The sequence below is a fragment of the Euprymna scolopes genome, chromosome 23, assembly GCF_053919585.1.
Source record: "Euprymna scolopes isolate OS-2025 chromosome 23, ASM5391958v1, whole genome shotgun sequence".
NCBI classification, from domain to species: domain Eukaryota; kingdom Metazoa; phylum Mollusca; class Cephalopoda; order Sepiida; family Sepiolidae; genus Euprymna; species Euprymna scolopes.
The window spans coordinates 69099197-69119228 of NC_136504.1; positions in this window are offsets into that span (position 1 = coordinate 69099197).

The following is a 20032-nucleotide window of genomic DNA, read 5'->3' on the forward strand; positions in this document are numbered from 1 at the left end:
CCAGCACAAATATTCAATCGAAACTGAGTGACTCGAAGAAACTACTACTTACAAGCTGAATAGATTACGTAAAGAAAATTACATATTACATCCTCAAAGTATTATAACCTGCTGTAACAACTGTCCGTAGAGTTGCCATACACATCTTTATACGCACAAACTCACATTATAAATAGGCGCGCGCACACACACACACGTCCCAGTAAATGCAGACATAAAAAGGTATTCACCCGAAGAATTCTACTTACCTATAACTGACCGAAATATGTTTCCAAATGTGTAGCCAAATAATATTTGTATAAATAAATCTATACTATATATATTACATGCGTTGTAGTTTTTATATTCATAGAAAAGTTTTACACATCGACTAATATAGATCTAAGTGTAACGTTACGTGGCGTTACACTTTTCTTTAGCAATTCATAAAATAAAAATAAATAAATAAAAATCCGGATCCGCATTTTTCCGTTTTTGACGAGTTTTTATCACCGTTACTCTCCCGTCTCCACTTAAAAGTCTCTTGTCATCATCCATCTCGCCGATGTACAATTTTCCTCTACAACCCCACGCTAGCCGTAGCCAGTCATTTCTCGCTTTCGACTTTACGAGTCAATTTTCTTCGACGTGGGATTTCTTTTTTTCCAGAGCATGTTGTGCCCTTTTTCTCTTTTTCATTTCTATTCTAGCACACACTTTCTAATTTGCATATGCACATTTTTCAGCTAGCTGCTGCTGCTGCCAATCTCTTTGCAAATCAGCCATCCTCTGTTTCTACTGATATTTTACCACGCGCTCACATGCACTATGTCACTATGTTACATACTCCCGTCCAGAAACTAAAATTCTTTACACGAATTTAATTAAACTTGCATGAGGTAACAAAAGAAAACAAAAAAAGAAAACTCAAAAGTTCACACAAAAAAGCATGAATAATTACCCCCCAAATGTCTTGATATATAGCCTGTTCGATATTTCTATTTTATACATTTTTTTCGTCAGAAATTCCTTTCCTTATTTAATCTTTGTTATATCTGTAAAAATAAAGGAGTTCTAAATTATTCCTCCAAATAATTAAAGGCAACGTTTTAATACTTTTAAAGGAAAAAAACTCAGTGAACTTTAAAAAAAAAAATTTTTTTGGGGGGGGGGGGGTAAGAAAAATTCACTGAAGTTGAAGTGTTTCAGCTTGATTGTGCAAAAATACAGTTTCCATTGTAAAAAAATATTTTACAAAATCAATCAAATTATCGCAAGATCAAATCAGAGTTTGTATAGTCTTTGATGTTTATTGGCCGTTAGGCTGCAAAGTCACAAAACTGAAAGGAATATTTTTTTTATTTTAATAATAAAGTCAGTTTATTACTTCTTGATAATCTTCATAACATGTTATCATGTTAAATGTGCTCAGATAGTTTTCTTTTGGTTAAAACATCCCCGTTGAAACCCTTGAGTTATAATATTGTTTCTAGTCCTATGACTCATTTGTCTCTTCATTACTCAGTTACTTTTAATAGGACTATTTTAGAGAACATTATTAAATCTAACCCTTTGTTTAGTCCACGACCCCTTTAGTCTCTTAACGGCTCAGCCCCTGTTTAGTGAGATTATTCAAGACAATTTCGGCCTATTTTGACTCTTAAGTGCTCAGTCACTTTTGATGAGATAATTCGAGAGAATTTACGGTTGATATCTGATCCAGCGGGCTTAATCGGTTATCAACATTATACAACAATTATTGTATTCCTCTTTTCGTGCCACAATAGAGTTTAATCTTATCATTAAGCATCGACAGATCTATATAATGTGAGTACTGTTTGTTCACTAACTACTCTCATAATTTCAGCTATCCTCTAATCTTCTTTGTTCGTAAACCGACCCGCTAAAGTCCAATCACTAACTTTCGATGGCTAGGTTACATGCATGCTCTGGAAATTTTATTCGTTGTCCGAATTCTGTCGACAACTTTCGGGCTGTCTACAGAAAAAAAAAGACACGTCGCTATTTACATGTTCCATCTCTATAACCGATGACTGTGAGCATCCCAAATATTTAGTAAGCACATATTTCCACCATAGCAACAATGCAAGCTACTACGCCCAATCGTCGTAAAGAGTTTGAGATTTAAAGAATAATGTCCTTCATGTCAAGTGTTACATGATAGCCACACAGTCTTGCTTTTATTTCAAAATTAAAACTACTTAACATTTTAATATTTCAGTGTTTCCTATTTATCTTAATCTACGTAGAAAAATATCGACAAACACAAAACGGTGAAAAACCTCGCAAATAAAACAAAAATATTCATAAGTTGCTCAGCATAACCCGTACTTAAAATAAGCGTGTATTTTCTTTCCAGTTTCTTATTCTCAAAAAAGAAAAGTAAAACCATAGTCTTCATATTTAATAACCATTTTTTCACAGAAGCAGAATTAATAGTCAATTATAAACGACCCATAAGCTTAGAACAAAAATACTATTCTTTATAAAAATAAAATCAAATTTATTTTTATTTATTTTTAGTACTTACTTTGTTAGTATTTACTTTAGTACGTATTATTTTTTTTACTTTTACACGCATTATAATTGTTTAAACATTTACTCCAGTCTTGCAAAACCTCCAGCCAAGTTTTTTTGAAATTTTAAAACTTTACTAATTCATATCAATACAACTGGCGATACCACTTAAACAGTCACATATAGACTTATAAAAATATGTTCAATTAAAAATGGTTTATTCCAAATATCTCTCTAAAACAAAAAAAGCTATTTGCTACGTGTCAATGCGTATGAAACAATATAACTTATAATAATGCATAACCGACCGGTAAGAGTAATTAACACTAAAATATCATTGGAAACCACAGTCCCCACAAAATAAGAAAATCCGACTAACAGGACAGAAGAAAATTCGAAAGTGAGCAGACAAAAAGAAAAAAAGCGAGCAAGTAACTCACCGACTGGTTAAATATACTTTTTTCCCCACGTTTTTCACCGGCGGCCGTTTTTTTAGTCCTTATTTGAGACTGCGTTTTTTTCCGCTCCTCTTTTGTGACTGCATTTTTTCTGTACTAACTCTCTCTCTTTTCTTCATGTTTATTCTTTTTATGTTAAAAGGCCTAGTCACGGCAGCTAAAATAAATATATGTAACGTTGCAGTTACAAATAAACAGAGAAAAGAAAAAAAAATCCGGGTCGGCATTTTTTTTAAGCAAAAGTTTTATTACCACCACTTTCCCGTCTTAAAAGTCCTTCGCAATCGTCCATATCACCCGGTATACATTTTTCTTCTCTAACCTCATGCTGGCCAATGCGACCCATTTCTCGCCTTCGACTTTACACGACCATTTTCTTAAAAGTCGACTTTCTTTTTTGCCCGAGCACGTGGTGTCCTTTTTCTCTTTTTTTCCTTTTTCTTTTCGCGCATACTTACTAATTTGCATATGCGCATTTTCCGGCTAACTGCTGCTGCCGATCTCTTTGCAAACCAACCATTCTTCGCTGCTGTTGATATTTTACCACTCGCTTATATGCACTATGTTATATAAGGTAGTGTCTTGCGTTTTACACGTTTACAAAATTCCAAAACTTTCCACCTATTTTCTGTTTCTCTCTCATATATTTGTGCGTGAGAGAAAGAGCTGAGGAAAGGGGGGTATTGATCTCTGTGAGAAACAAAAAGTGAACTAAATAAATCTAACAAAATGCAATAAATAAATAAATTAATAAATAAAATAACGGCTTTGCTGATATTCTGTTTTCCGGCGTTTGTGTGGACAGTCCGAATCAAATTAAAGATATTAATTTTGAATTTCAAAAAAAGATATAAAAATGTTACGGTTGTGCAACTTCCCGTGGCAAAAGTTATAATCGTTTGAAAACAACCAGAGCATTATTTGTTCTAATGAGTGTTTAAATCTGTTGAAACGTTTATTGAATTTTGTAGGTCAGTTGTCTTGCCGTTTATAGTTAATACACGTTTTTATTTTAAATTCTCAATTTTAGCTATCCCCATCAATTTTAAATTGAGTTAAGATTTGGAGATTTACTTAGCAAGTTTAGGAAGTCTTTTCTATTTAAAGTAAACCACAGATTTTATAATATTTTTGTATGTTTGTTGCTTTGTGTTCAAATTTTATTAGAATGGAGTTGTTTTGTAAACTTGTAAAATAATTTGATAATTATTTTACTAAATCTGTTTGGAATAAAAATAAAGTGAGTTATAAACTTTTGAGTTACTTAATATAAGTTTTTTTTTTCATTGAATACGTTTTAAAGTTAAAAAATTCTAAGTATTTGACTGAATACATGAATATGTTTTCCTGGCAGCAAACGTTCAATCTAATCGTATTCGAAATACATAGAAACCTTTTTTGTAATGTGCTGTATGGTTCTTGGAAAAGGAAAATGTTGAGAAATAAATTAGTGTTTAATGAAACAAATACTCTTATTTTTGTTTCTATGTTTAGGTTCATTTAAACAAATAAACCCGCACACGCATGCGCACGTGCCTCCACTCTGTTATTTTCATCACGCAAAGGAGAAAACCTTAACCCTAAATCTAACCCTAACCAACAAACTTTGAAATAAATATGTCAATACGTTTTGTTGGCCGAGCACCTGTTTTCGTAAAGTTCCTAAAGTGATTACTTTACACCGTGAACTCTCCCAAATATTGACCTTGTGTCTTCTTTCTGTCTTACTGTTACACAGTATGAACATTATTCTCGTTCATAAGTGCGTTTTTTTAATAAAGCTTATGCAATGGTGCAACAATTTCATTAGCTATTTTATAATTGAGATTGTTTCATTGTCCGTCACTAATGCGTTACAAAGTTGGCATAAGTAATCATTTTATGCTGGCTATGCTATATTGAGGCAAGAAGGTTAATTACTATTACTACCACTACTTGTATTCTTATAAAAAAAAAAAAACAAGAAACATGTATAGGCTTCAAAATTACTTGTCACAGTGGGAGATAACCTGGAATAAAATATTATCGTTATTCCAATTCTGTTAAAATTAAAATAATACTACAACCTATAGTACTACCATTGCTACTACGACTACCACTAATGAGATCTTTGAACTATTTGGTTGAAAAAAAATTCTTGGGGGAATTTTTATTTTGATTTCCAATGATGTATTTTGAAATAAGTTTTCGTTATAATACTTTTACTTTATATATTATTTTAAAGGGCGTTTTTCGCTCCATCGAATCGTTTAAATTACAATCGTTTTAAAACAATTATGCAGTCTTTTCTGAACGTTAAATACAAGATAAAAAAGCAAATTCGCACAATTTTCTTAATTCAATTCAAGCTAGGTCAAAAAGCTGTTGAAACAGCTCGCGATATCAACGAAGCTTTGGCCCTGGAACTATTACTGAACACACAGCACAATGGTGGTTTAAGAAATTTCGTGGCGGCGACGAGTCTTAAAGATAATGAGCCTAGTGGTCGGCCGTCGTATGTTAAAGTAAATCCACGTAAAACTGTTAGAGAACTTGCTTCTGAATTAGATGTAACATATCATTGGAAACCACAGTCCCCGACGATTTTCAATAACTGGAGAGAGATTAGAAAGACAAAAAAAATTGATAAGTGGATGCCTTACGAATTGAACGATAACCAAAAGAAAGGCCGTTATAAAGTGCTGCCTTCTCTTCTTTTACGCAACAAGAACGACTCGATTCTCAACCAAGTTGTGACTTGCGATAAAAAGTGGGTTATTTACGACAACCGGTGACGCTCAACTCAGTAGTTAAACGCCGACACGATACTTCCCGAAGCCAGAGTTACACCAAAAGCAGCGCATACTGACTGTTTCGTTTCCTGCGACCAGTTGCATCCATTAGTTTTTTGAATGCTGACGAAACCATTGCGACGGAGAAGTATTGTCAACAAATAAATGAAATGCATCAAAAACTTCGACAACACCATCCATCATTAGTCCACAGAAAAGGACCAATTCTCCTCCACAGCAATCCTCGACCGCACATTGCTAAACCCACCCTGCAGAATTTGACGAATGGAACGAAACTCTGCCTCATCCGCCATGCTCTCTAGACCTTTCATCTACCGACTTCCACTTGACAACATTCTGCGTGAAAAATACTTAAAAAACGTAAGCGATATAAAAAACGCCTTCAACGACTTCATCGCCACGAGAACGCAAGATATTTATGTCACTGGCATAAATACAATTGTTTTGCGTTATCAAATGTTGGTTCTGATGGTGATTATTTCGATAAATAAAGTTTTGCTTCGGCCAAAATATATTCCTCTGAATTTAAAGTAAAAAACTGAAGTAAAAAAATTCAAGAACTTTCCTACCAACCTGATATTAAAATTTAATGTTTCTAGAGTTTGCCTGTTCATACCTAAATAGGAATATATGATAGGTTGACAACAAAGTATTTAGGAGTATATTTCAGATGTTAGAACACTGAAAATTAAATGCAGTCTTTTTGACGTTACAATATCCGAGTTCTTACGCATGTCTAAGGGATGTTTTATTTTTTTTACTGGATACTTGTTTTATAAATTTAAAGACATTCATCTTCTTCTTCTTCTTCTTCTTCTTCTTCTTATTATTATTATTATTATTATTATTATTATAATAATAATAATAATAATAATAATAATAATAATAATAATAATAATAGCAGCAGCAGCAGCAGCATAAAATATAATAAACATTATATAAATATTTTAAAAGCTTCCCAACGCGATAGAACCCCGTGGTACGGTGACCCTAGGATACGTTTTTTTCAGGTGACGATCTGGAATACGATATTTTTCCGGCCCCTGGTATTTGCCTCGCCATACGCCCCATACGGTGTTATTTATAATATTATTGGATTAAATACATGTGTGTTATATACTGTACTGTATAATTTGTAGTAATTATTAGTGCCGTATCCCGGGGTTCTACAGTATTAGGCATAACGAATAGCCAGCATTAGTTCAAAACGAATTACTTTTCTTAAACGCATAATACATTATATATATTATATAATTTATACAGCGGTGAAATAAAGATGAAAATTGATACAAGTAACACCTCATAAATAGCGGGTATGGATACTTGCTACTATTATTATATTTATTTATATTAACACTTATATACTCTAAATTAATTGCGTGGAATTCAGCTATGTTTAGCATAAAGAATCCTTGATATGTTGTCTGTGATAGAAATGCGAATGCCAATTATGTTACTTAAAAAAATGAGGCCGTAGACTAATAGTTCCTCTTTAGTCAGATTTTGGCTGGTGTAAATAGTAAATATTGCTAGCAGCTGTGAAAGCAGCAATTAGAATTTAAAGTAATAGATAGTAAACATGTAGAGAAAACAATACAGCAAACGATTATGATTTATGAAATGATTTTTTTTAAATTATGTTTTAAATGTCACAATTTAGATTCATTAAAAAACTAACTTGAAATCGCGAAAATAAAATTAGTGTCATTCGGGTTTTTTTTTGTTTTACATAGGCATCACCACATTATCAAGGCCAAGAGGCCACTCAAGGATAAGGGTTAAAGAGTGTACAGTAGAAATTGGACATTATAGTAATCATTAGTAATGAAAATTTGGTAAAGTTGATAACTTATATGGAACGGCTCATCAAGAACTTATTTACGTTAGACTTGAAGACAACCATATTGTAGTCAGCCGGAAAGCAGGAAAACGGAAGACAATTCCACAGGCGTGCAGTTCTAAGAAAAAAGCTTTGTTCATGGAATCTACGTTTAGGTTTAGGCACAGATAAAGAGTGGGGGGAATTATTGATAGTGTTTACAGCTAGACGAGTGTTTCTTGTGAAAGTTTGGCGAGGGGGGACCATAGATTGAAGCTCATTCGAACACTGTCCATGAAAATAACGATACATCAGAGACAAACTCGCAACATCTCTTCTGTGAGATAAAGGTTGCAAGGAAGAGAAAAGGACATCTCCTACGAGGCTACGAAGTCTATTTTGAACTCTATCAAGGCAGGCCAAGTCCTTTCTAGCAGCTCCTGCCCAGATGTGGCAACAGTATTCCATCCTTGGACGTACCTGGCTCTTATATAGATAGAGAATTGCATTAGCAGTGAGATATCTACTGGATCGATAGAAAGATCCCACCATTTTTCCAGCGGCCTTGGCAACAGATTTGATGTACGTGTTCCATTTAAGATCAGGAGTAATGGTCAAGCCAAGAAGTTTGTCAAAACTTGAGGCCTCCTGAAGACGAGAGCCATTCATTTCAATTGATGTCAGATGTGGATCAGAATGTTGATGATGTAAAGAGAGAAGCTTGGTTTTAGATGCATTAAAAGTAACCAGCCATTCTTTACCCCATTGTACTACGTGCTCAAGATCAGAGGAGAGAGAATTGGAGAGAACTTGGTCGTTTACTGTCTTAGATGTGCTACCATAAATGGTAGTGTCGTCAGCATAGATGTCTACAAATGATGTAAGGATGTGATTTGGAAGATCATTAATGTAGATCAGGAAAAGAGTTGGGCCCAGGATGGACCCCTGAGGGACACCGGCATTAATACTGTGAGCTTCAGATTTTTGCCCATCAACTACTACTCTTATGAACCTATCAGAAAGAAATGATTTAATAATTGAGAAGACATTTCCAGCAATACCATAGCTAGAGATCTTATGAAGTAAACCTTTATGCCATACCCTATCAAAGGCTTTAGATATGTCAAGAGCAATTGCCCTAGAAAGGTTGCCTCCGTCGAGAGATTTGCTAATCCTATGAGATATAACTGTAAGCACATCTGCTGTAGATCTAGCAGAACGGAAACCATATTGAGTATCACTAAGAAGGTTATTTTTGTTGAGATGGTTGATTACTTCTGTATTTAACACAGATTCCAGCAACTTACTCATGACGCACAGGAGACTTATTGGCCTGTACTGAGAGGGGGATGAGCGATCACCTGAATTCTTAAATACAGGGCATACTGATGAAATTTTCCAGGGAGATGGGAAACTATTCTCCTTAAGACAACGTTTAAACAGTTTTGTAAGCATGGGCGCTAGTTCAGGTTGAAGTTTTTTGAGTACTATAATTGGAATACCGTCAGGGCCAGTTGCTTTACTGGAATCAAGGTTTTTGATTAGCTTGGCAACATCACGTACAGATATACGTATATCACATAGCGTGTTTTCTAATACAGGAGGAAATATTGGGGGTTAGCAGCCTTGATCGCAAAGGGTAGAATTAGCTGCGAAGTTCTTGACAAAGAGTTTGGCTTTGTCTGATGCTGACGAGATTACCTCAGGTCTATTGATAATAGTTGGGATGGAGCACACGCTTCTGTTCATGATTCTGTTTGCTATTTGCCAAAACTGGTGGGAACCAAGCCGCTGCTCAGCTACTTTGGACTTAACAGATTGAGCATACAACTCTCTTGCATTCTTTATTACTTTCTTACAATGGTTGCTGGCAGTCCTGAAAGCGGCTTTAGTTTTCATACATCTATTACGTTGGAAACAGTGGAAAAAGTGATTTCTGTGCGCAATGGCAGCAGCACATTCTGGAGAGAACCATGGCTGGCTGTTAGGTTTTTGCTGAAACTTTTTCGAGGGTATGAAACGGTCAATACCTACAATTAACCATTCCGTCAGGTCTAATACTATAGAGGACACATCCTTTTTAAACATGGAACGCAGAGGTAGATCAGATATAAATGTACGGAAGCTATCCCAGTCAGCCTTAGTGTATCGATATACTGTACGATGGAGAGGTACGTCTGGGGACTTATTACATTTCATTTTTATCTTTATTGATACAACAGAGTGATCGGAAGAGCCAAGAGGCGACAGAACAGAGACTGAACATAGTTCATGGCAAGTTGTGAGAAAAAGGTCTAGTAGGCTCGCATACTAGCCATCATTGTCGGGCACACGGGTGGGTTCCTGAACAATCTGAGTGAGGTCATAGGCAATGGAGAAATCATGACAGAACCTTCCCTCATCATCGGTCTTGTTAGAGTGGGTCAACCATTCGATGTTGTGAACATTGAAGTCACCACATACGTGAATGTTAGCTGAAGGATAAGCAGGGTTTATAGTTACAAAAATTCAAACTTATGACCTATCAAACTCCTCCGTCAGTTTTTAGTCTACAGACATGAAACTTAATATATAGGGCATTCGAACCCATGCTTAACTTTATATTTGGGGGTTAGCCGGGGAAAACTAGTGCAAAAGTGTTAACATTTAAAAAACGGAATTTGCCAAGTGAATGCCTTCCTTGCATTGCATATTACGAATATGCATGCGTAACATAATAACTATTGGTTCATGTTTTAATTTTTAGCATTGCAGCAAGCATGTCTTCATAGCTCAGACATTAACGCCAAAGAAAAAGTAAATCCTAAGCTAAACGTGTTAATTTCGATTCTCGGTGGTGGCACACAAGTCATTTTTTTTTTAAAACTTTTTAAATCATTACTGTATATTGGGTTCAATATAAGACCAAATACTAAATACGAAATCTGTATTAATCAAAATATGATATTTAAGCATATTTTACACTAGGCAATGCCGAGCGTCCTGTTAGTTTATAATATATAAACATTTTAAAATAAAATTCAAATTGTAATTTAAAATAAAAAATCTTAAAGTAGAATTATGAATAGCTTCTTATAATAGAAAATATGAATAGATTTCATTGATAAACTTATTACAAGGAATAAAGTATACATAATGAATAAAATATAAATATATATATATATATGTATATATGCATATATATTTATATATATGTGTATATATCTTTATATATTTGTATATATATATTTATATATATATATTTATATATATATATATGTATATATATTTATATATATGGATATATATGTATATATGTATGCATTTAGATATATGTATATATGTGTATATATTTATATACATATATTTATATGTATTTATATCTATATATGTATATACATTTATATACATTTATATGTATATATGTATATATATTTATATATATTTATATCTATATATGTATGTATATGTATATATATGTATATTTATATATATGTATATATATATTTATATATATATATATATATATATATATATATATATATATATATATATATATATATGAGAGAGAGGGATCTATGTGTGCATATATTTTAGATATGGGCGTGTGTATACACACGAATATATTTGTAAGAAGATATGCATGTGTGCGTGCTCAACTATATTGCAGGTGAAAAACACATTAAATAAGCATAAATAAATAAAATAATATAAATATGTGTGTATTCATGGGTGCATCTGTTATAATTATTTATTTTATTTTTTAAAATGTTTCAAAAATAAAAAGTTTATATAAAATTATTAAATTTACCAAAGGATTCTTAGAATATTAAATAAAAATGAGACTTTTTCTCAAAAAAACTTTAACATAGATAGAGTTAAAACAAAATACTATAGATATGTATATACATGAATGTATTCATAAATATAAAAAGTATGATTACATTGGATATCATGTGGATATACGCGTATAAAAATGGAGGAACACAAGAAAGTTTCTGATTTTGAAAAATAATGCATATGTAAAGAGTAGTCGCCCTTAAAAAAGTCAATATTATGAATTCAAATAAAAAAAAACAATCGTTAAATTTAAGTAAGCGAAAGATATTTTAAAACCTAGATTTTTCCCGAACATGCCACCCCATAAAACCGGAAGTTACGAAACTGCCATGAAACAAAGTGAATAATTTATCTGCCGATATAAACAATACATGGGCACATAAAAATTTAAAAAAGTAAATATAAATTGTGATCTGCAAAACAACGTGCAGTGCCATTTTCGGTGAGAACAATTATAGTCTTAAGAGAATTCAAATTTTTTTCTATCATAAACTAGTCCGCTTATATCGAATTTTATGTCGCCGTACGAAAATACCTAGATACAAGGTGGCTCACTTAAAAGTAGCCAAAAAATGTAGTAGAGAGAAGGAATATTCTTTTTTTGTTTAAATTACTTGTAGTGTTATAAAAGATGCTAGAAGTGATCCTCGTTGACATTTCTGAGCACTTTTACCAATGTTTGCAGATATTGCCTATAAATCATCTCTGGTGATTCTCCTGATAACGTAGGTAATGTTCTGCATTAGTTGGTCTAAGTTGTGAGGATTATTTGCATATTTTTTTTGTTTTAAAGTCCCCCAAAGATAAAAATCACATGATGACAAGTCCGGGGAACGTGGTGGTCATAATCCTTTGCTTATTGTTCTTTCTTTCGTAAACATGTCATGAACTTGTGTCAGTGATCTGTGAGACGTGTGACATGTAGCGCCATCTTGTTCGAAAAAGAATTGCATTCTGTCTTGTGGTGTCAGTTGGTCGTTAAAAGAAAGATTAAAGAGATCGGGTTACTTTTAAGTGGGAAGTTTAATCTGAAAAAAAAAAGAAGAAATTGAGTAGCGAAAGATTAGAGATATCGTGCTACTTTTAAGTGGGCCAGTCTGCATAATAATATTAACTCTGATTCCAGAATCGTTATTTCAATTTTAATCAAAATCCGTTTAATTAATTAATGATTTTGACTAAAATCCGTTAAATGATTTTGATTCTAGAAAAAAGTCTAAAATATAATTGGTCATGAGAATAAATCGAAATTTATGACATCTTGTTTGGTTTATGTCTAATGACTACATGATATATGTAACTTTTTAAATGTCCCTTTAAACCCCTTAAAATATTTCAAGTTAAGAGAATATTTATTAATTGGTGTCTAATACTTATCGTTGAGAGGTATTTGAATTCTACCAAAAATTTTCACACTCTTTTTTCTATTGTTTATATAAAACTAAATCATTTTTAGATATATACATATTTTGACTTCTTATTCTTCCAGCTATATTCTAAAATTCATAATGATAAGTTAATTAGTTTATAGTTAATCCTGCAATAGAAATATATAGACATATAAACATACCTGACTTGATCAAGATAGAGATGAGAAATTAAGGTACTCAGCTATTCGCACAAACACTAGAAAAACTAGAGAAGGCATCGAAATTGAAGAATCATTGTTAATAGTTGCCTCAGCACTCGCTGATTAAAACAGTAAAACACAAGAAAAACAAGGAAATCTTTAAAGACACAAAAAGTTCATTTCGTAAATGTTTAAAACAGCTAACAGAGTAAGATTAGTATTTTTAACGATGTGTTTGATTTTTTTCTCATTTTTGCGGCCATGTTTATGGCCGATAACTCGAGGTAAATTCATGATTTTTCGCTGGAAGATATCAATTGTAAACTAAAATCGAAAGAATTTAAATGTGTTTTACTAATTTTGTTGCCCACGCGATACTAATCATGATCACTTGCACCTGCGACCTTCTGCACCTGCTAAAAATCGATTCTATATAAGACCAGCGTTTTGATTTTGGTGCTAAATGATCGACTTCCAGTGGTAGTGATAGACATTAGAATATCGCTTAAGGCGGAATCTACGTTGAAGTTTGCAAAAAAAAAAAAAAAAAAAAAAAAAAAAAGAAATATCGGTTAACGGGCTAATTTAAACAAATATATATCAAGCATCGCCTTTCTCGCCAACACATAGACAAAAAAAGAGAATGTTTAGATATTTCAACCTGATTTTTTTTGTTTTTTTGCCACCAATGTTGATAGTAAAAATGCTTTGTTACAAGAAGTGAAAGTGTGCTTTAACGGTCTATAAATCTATGTGATGACTTTTTATGCGGGGTCGACAAGACTATCTTTCCTTTCTTCCAAGTGTCAAATGTCACTTATATCTTTATTGCTTTGTTCTTCTCAGGTTTCTTTAAAGGAAATTGTTCTGGCTACTAGCCAGTCTCGCCCAATAAAACTAGGAAGAAATAGCGTAACTTTTATGGGAACAGAATTCGAAATGATTTTCGCTAAAACTATCTCCTACCACAGTTTTTAAAAGATACATTTGATTTCAGTTGTTTCTATATCGAATACATTATTTGGCCACTTTTCATGCGCCAGTATATATGTATTTGTTTCTAACATATTGTTTTTAATTTTTAATAATTGTTTACTTATTTTTTAATATTAGGCGACAAGTTATCAAGGCTATGAGACGGAAATAATTACCAATAATAATTTGTTGACATTTATTTTGAAAACAACAAAGTTGTAATAAGCAGAAATGCAAACTCGCGGTAATGTGTTCCTAATTCAGTCCATGAAAATTGAGCATAACTCTAAATACTTGAAGGAAAAGAAATTTTCTGAAAAAAAACATGTAATTGCAGAGAACACTGAAATGAACTTTAAAACTTATCTTTTAAAAAATAATTCATTCATGAAAATTAACTCCACCACAATGCATTTCGATTTCTTAGTAAACAAATAAGCCATGTTAAGATTTTGTTAAGAGCTCAAGAAAGAGTAAATTACTTTGTGACTTTGTCGAATAGAAAGACATTTACTCTGATGAAAAGTTTTCGAAGCTATTTACAATACTTTATAAATAGATTAAAACAACATTAAAATTAGTTCCAGCTTTATAACAATTTCGTTCAATTAACAATTTACTGACTAAACGATACACTGATAATTAAATCTAATTAAAAAATTAATTAAATACAAATATAAACAAAAACAAATGTTTACTTTTCTATTAAATCCAAATTAAATAATAAAGAACAATAAATTAACTTAATAAAAAAACGAATAGAAAAAATTCCAATTAATATTATATAAAATCAATAAGAAAAAGCAACGCTTTATTAATAGAAAAAATAATTGGCAACTAATTTGTCATATGCTATTTTCTACGTCATTCACTCGTCCTCCAATTAAATAGTTATGTAAACTTTCTTCAGCGTTTAGTATAATGCACATATATACACATACTTATACACCGACACGTTAATTACACACCACACATTGTATACATCGCACGCACACACACACACACACATATATGTATATATATATACACACTTTCACTTCTTACAACAAAGCTTATATATATATATATATATTCTATACCCCTATAAATTGGTTTTTTTTATTGGTATTCATATTAAAAACCCTCTTTTCTATTTATTTAAAAAGAAAATACAACTTACTTATATATGGGTTGTGGAATTGCATTCACTAGCAAAAGATCTAGCTAATTTGCATATTCTTTTAAACATTCATTTTAATTAATTCCCTATTAATTTATTCGGTTTTCTTATGGGATAATCATCTTTAGTTAACGTGTAATTATATTCATGTAGATATTCTACATGATTTATACTTGCATAATATTTGCGTAAAAATGTTATAGTAAACACAAAAATAAGGTATGAATTACATCCTTGTGCTTGTTTTATGAGCACATTTATTTGCCGAATATGTCATGATGAAATTACTGCTTTTATATCCCATGAACGAGAATACTATTGACCCATCGACTAGCTGCTAATTCCAACCCATTCACAATAGAGGGCCATAGAAGTAGAAACATTTTATACTTTGATCATTTCTTTCTTCGGATTTCTTGCAACTGGGATTTTCTCCACTGCCTGTTTCCCCGACAATATACCTCATGTAATGTGAATATATATCTTTCTACCGAACTCTTTATCTGGATTGCCCTTATAAATCTGGCCACTACTACAGTAGCCCCTTAATGTTAGTGCGCATTGTTTGTGATGAATAAAACTCTCTAAATATATCGATAGTAGTGGCACACAAAATTGTCATTAACTATCGAAAGATTCAAAGGATGATCCGAGGAGAATTTTCGATCTGTGTGGTTGATTTGTTGATTGATTAATTGATTGTTTCAAGATTTTGTGTAAAACTAATGAACTATTTTTGTAAGAAATTAACAGACCAACATACAAGGGTCGTCTGAAAGGTAATGACTCCTATTTTTATTTCGCCTGAATTGATCAAAGGAGATTACAAATTTCGTTGTTATGATGACAACTTACGCATTCATGACCCGAACGCTTCAATATCTTTGTTACAGATATTAACAGTATGAGACTCCAAGAAAGCCATGTAATGCGCGTGCGTCAGAAGCAGAAAAACGCAAAAAAAAAAAAAAAATGAACTGGACAAATTCACCGCCACCTGTTGAACGGTTACGAAGCTGATGCAGTTGATGTCATCACAGTAAGGTGATGGGTTCGTCAATTTCAGACTGGCAACAGAGATGTGAATGACAAAGCCCGCCCCGGACGCCTAGGCACAGCCATCATCCCAGAAAACGCTGTGTACGGAATGTGTGATAAAGTTCGGTTGGACTCACCTTATAGTCCCTACATGGCCCTGTTCGACTTTGACTTGTTTAGACCTCTGAAGGACGTATTACATGGGCAGCTTTTCTTCAACAATAACATCGTAATCACATCCGTGAAAAAAAAAATGATGCTTCGGTCGTAAAAGTCAGCGCCTGTTGACTTTTACGATCAAAGAATCAAAGTTCTCATCCATCGCTAACAAAGGTGTGTTAGGGATGGTGGTGACTATGTAGAAAAATATATCTTGGATCACAAAAAGTCGCTCGTTGTAATGGTAATAATACCGACTTTGTAGCTCTTCAACTTTTGTGTTAAAAATAGGAAGCATTACTTTTGGAACGACCGTCGTATAACAACAAAATCACAAGTGCTTTCGATTAACACAATGGACTAAAGAAAATATTAAGTTTTCTTTCAAAATCAAAAAATAAATATATGTTCTCCACGGAAAGTCATAAATAAAGGAGAACGCACATAAATCAATATCATTTTATCAACGTAAATAAATTAGCATAACACAATGATTTTTTTTTAACTAAGTGACACTTTTTTACAATCTATAAGAATGTAAACATAAAAGTATTTGATATTAGTTCAAAGCGAATTATTTTTACTGAAAAACAATTTTTTCATCAATATAACCGTGCGTAAATACATTCATCCTAGTTACTTACTCTCTCACGTAAATACGATGTAGCATATTTTTCTTCATAAATCAACAAGTTTTTTTTCGTATAAAATGTTAAATATGGAAGCTAAGTAAAAGTGGAACTGGACATATTCAGATAGTGTAGCAACACCAGTCCAGTCACGGCTATAAACTAGTAGAAATCAAACTAAACTGCGTAATTTCTCTTCTGATCTCTGAACTTTTCTGTTTATTAGATTTACGACATGTGCTAACAAATCTCATTCTCGTGTCGGTTTCGTTTACAAACAGTCAAGCTATAGTTTGAAAGGTCAAGGTTGTTTGCGGCTTAATGGCAGAAAATGACTTTGATTTGAATAATTACGCAAATTAATTATGTTATCAGCAATTATTCATGTATCATGACTGTTTATTATATTTCACTTGGTCTTGTTCAAGGTCAGTTTAATGGGGGTAATCAAACCGATTAAATAAACACGTTAATCATCATTCTCTGCAAAAGGTTTTTTTTTAATTGCGGTCGGCCATTACTGGGTAGCAATTAAGACCACACCTTTTTCCTATATATTGTTTCTTTGCTTTCTTTTTTCGTTTTTACTTTTTATCTACTTTTACCTGCTGCTTCTTTCTTTACTTCTTTGTCTTTATCTATTTTCATTTCTTTCTTTCCTTCTTATAACAACCACAAAAAATCCAACTTACTTTTACAACGTGTGTTTGTATGTATATCATTTTGTTTGTTCGTTTGTTGCTCAAATTATTCACTAAAATCGTATTGGGATCTTCTGTATAAGTGTTCCGCAAAAACACACGCCCCTAAAACACACGCATGTGTGTTGTAGTAAGTAAAAAAGCTTCATTACTTAGTTCAAAGGATGGAATCCATCAATGTTATTGTTTATTTGCATAAAAAGATGGTTCCCTAACGCACCACTTCCCAATGCGTTCCACAGTGACATTAATTCTGCAGTTTTTACGATGCATTATCATTGCATCGATCTCATTGTGGAGACCTGCACATTAATCCTTACCTTAAACCGAACACGGTGTATGTATAGACAAAGCTCAACCCGGAGAATTTATAGAAAAGCACTTCAATCTTGAGATAGTTCATTAGGTGTGTCTGTTTATCAGCATTAATTGACAACTTAAAACTTTTTAGGTAAAGCAAACACTTGATATATTAATTAAACCCGTTGACCTATGTGAGGATTGAAGTTAAGTAGAGTTGTGGTCATGTTAGCTGCAACATGTGCAAAATATCATCTAAGCTTCAACTCTCGCCCAATCGCCGCGATGCTGCATCCTGTTTTACAAATACTAAAATAGAATCTACTCTAATGAACTCATCGCAATTGTTCTCCGTTCGAGAACCAATCTGTTTAGCAACAAACTGCCACACCTTCACTGTAGATATTGAAAAGCTTTTCTTTCTAATACTTTAGTTTTGTCCCTCAGACTGCCACATTTTGGAATTCTCTCTCTGCCACCTGCTTCCCTGACTGTACTGACACGCAGAAGTTTAAATGTAAACTGACACCTCACTCATTTCCTCTAAACATGGTTCCAAATAGTAGCCTCTTATGTCTGTGTCAGTATACCTTGTTTCGGGGTGAGCATGACTATATATATATATATATATATATATATATATATATATATATATATGTGTGTGTGTGTGTGTGTGTGTGTGTGTGTGTGTGTGTGTGTGTGTGATTCGATTTGTGGGCGGCAACTATGTTCGCAATCGTATTATTCTTATGTCAACAACAAAAGATCCCCTTCTGATATTATTCTTTATATTTTCTGCTCTGAATCAGTAAAAAGGTACTTCTGGATTGAGTCAATTTTAATTTTATCCTAATCTAGAGTTCCCCTTTTGAGGAGCTCGATTTCTTTCACACTGAAAACATACCTTGTATCTAATCCCTGGGAAAACAAGTAAAGTCTCGCGCGTTGGAAGGAAAGGACAACGTTTATGTTTATTTACAGTTTGTCGCGGACAAGATGAAAAATGAAAGGTGACAAGAAATACGATTGAAAATGCACGTGTTATTAAGAAGAAGAACTAAGTCTCAAAGTCTGAATGCACGGATGTGCTCAGTGTGGCAAGGTGTTAATCAGGGATAAATATACGAATAAGTCAGCTATGTATTTTGAGCATTGTCTGTGAGTCGATTGTCTTCACCAAAAAATTACTTAAAGAAAATACGGTTAGGATTTAAGAAACCGGGTGTTGAATCATTGAAAATCTTAGCCCTTGTCATGTCGACTTTCTTTATGGGCCGGCACTATCAATAAAACCGGATGTTGAATCATTGAATGCTTTAACTCGTATGACGAAAGCGAACAAAGACTTTTTCTAACTCATCACGTCACTCGATCCAACCAATCAAGTCTCATCAAAACTTGTAATACAAGCAATCAGCCTCCATCTAAACAATTCAGAATTGCGTCAAAGCGCTGCATCAAAATATACAATAAAAACAATGTGTCTCTTCACTAAGTGCTCATTTGAAATCTTTGTCCCCTAGTTTCGACGGCGTCTCCTCCGTTACTGCCGACCGTGCTTTGACCCACGAACATTTGTCAAACATTATTACATTCTCCAGCTCCGATTACCCCAGCTTCTGTTCCAACCTGCCTCTCCAGTTCTGTCCCCAGTCCTTGTAGCATTGATTATTACCAGTGACTTCATGCAGCTTCTTCCTGTAGCACTTGCCCAAGCTCCTTTCAATGGCTCCTGCTATAGCGTCTTCTAGCAGCTATTGCTCCATCAACTCCTACTTATTTTAGTAGAGTCTGCTCCATTTTCAGCTCCTTGAAGATCCCACTTACAGCACCTGATCGCAGCGTCTGTTTCACCTCATATCAGCGGTTTCTGTTCCAGCTCATGCGAACAGCTCATGTCTCATCTCCTACCTCAGCTTTTTTCAATGGTTTCTGCATCAACTTCCTTTAGCAGTTCCAGTTTCTGTTCTTTCCAGTTCTCGTAGATGTCCTAACTTTCTTATTCCTGCAGTCCCTGGCCATGTCAACTCGAATCAAACCTAACTTAGCCAGTACAGTCACGTTCACATCAAATCTGTGTGACCCTGTCTAAGTTT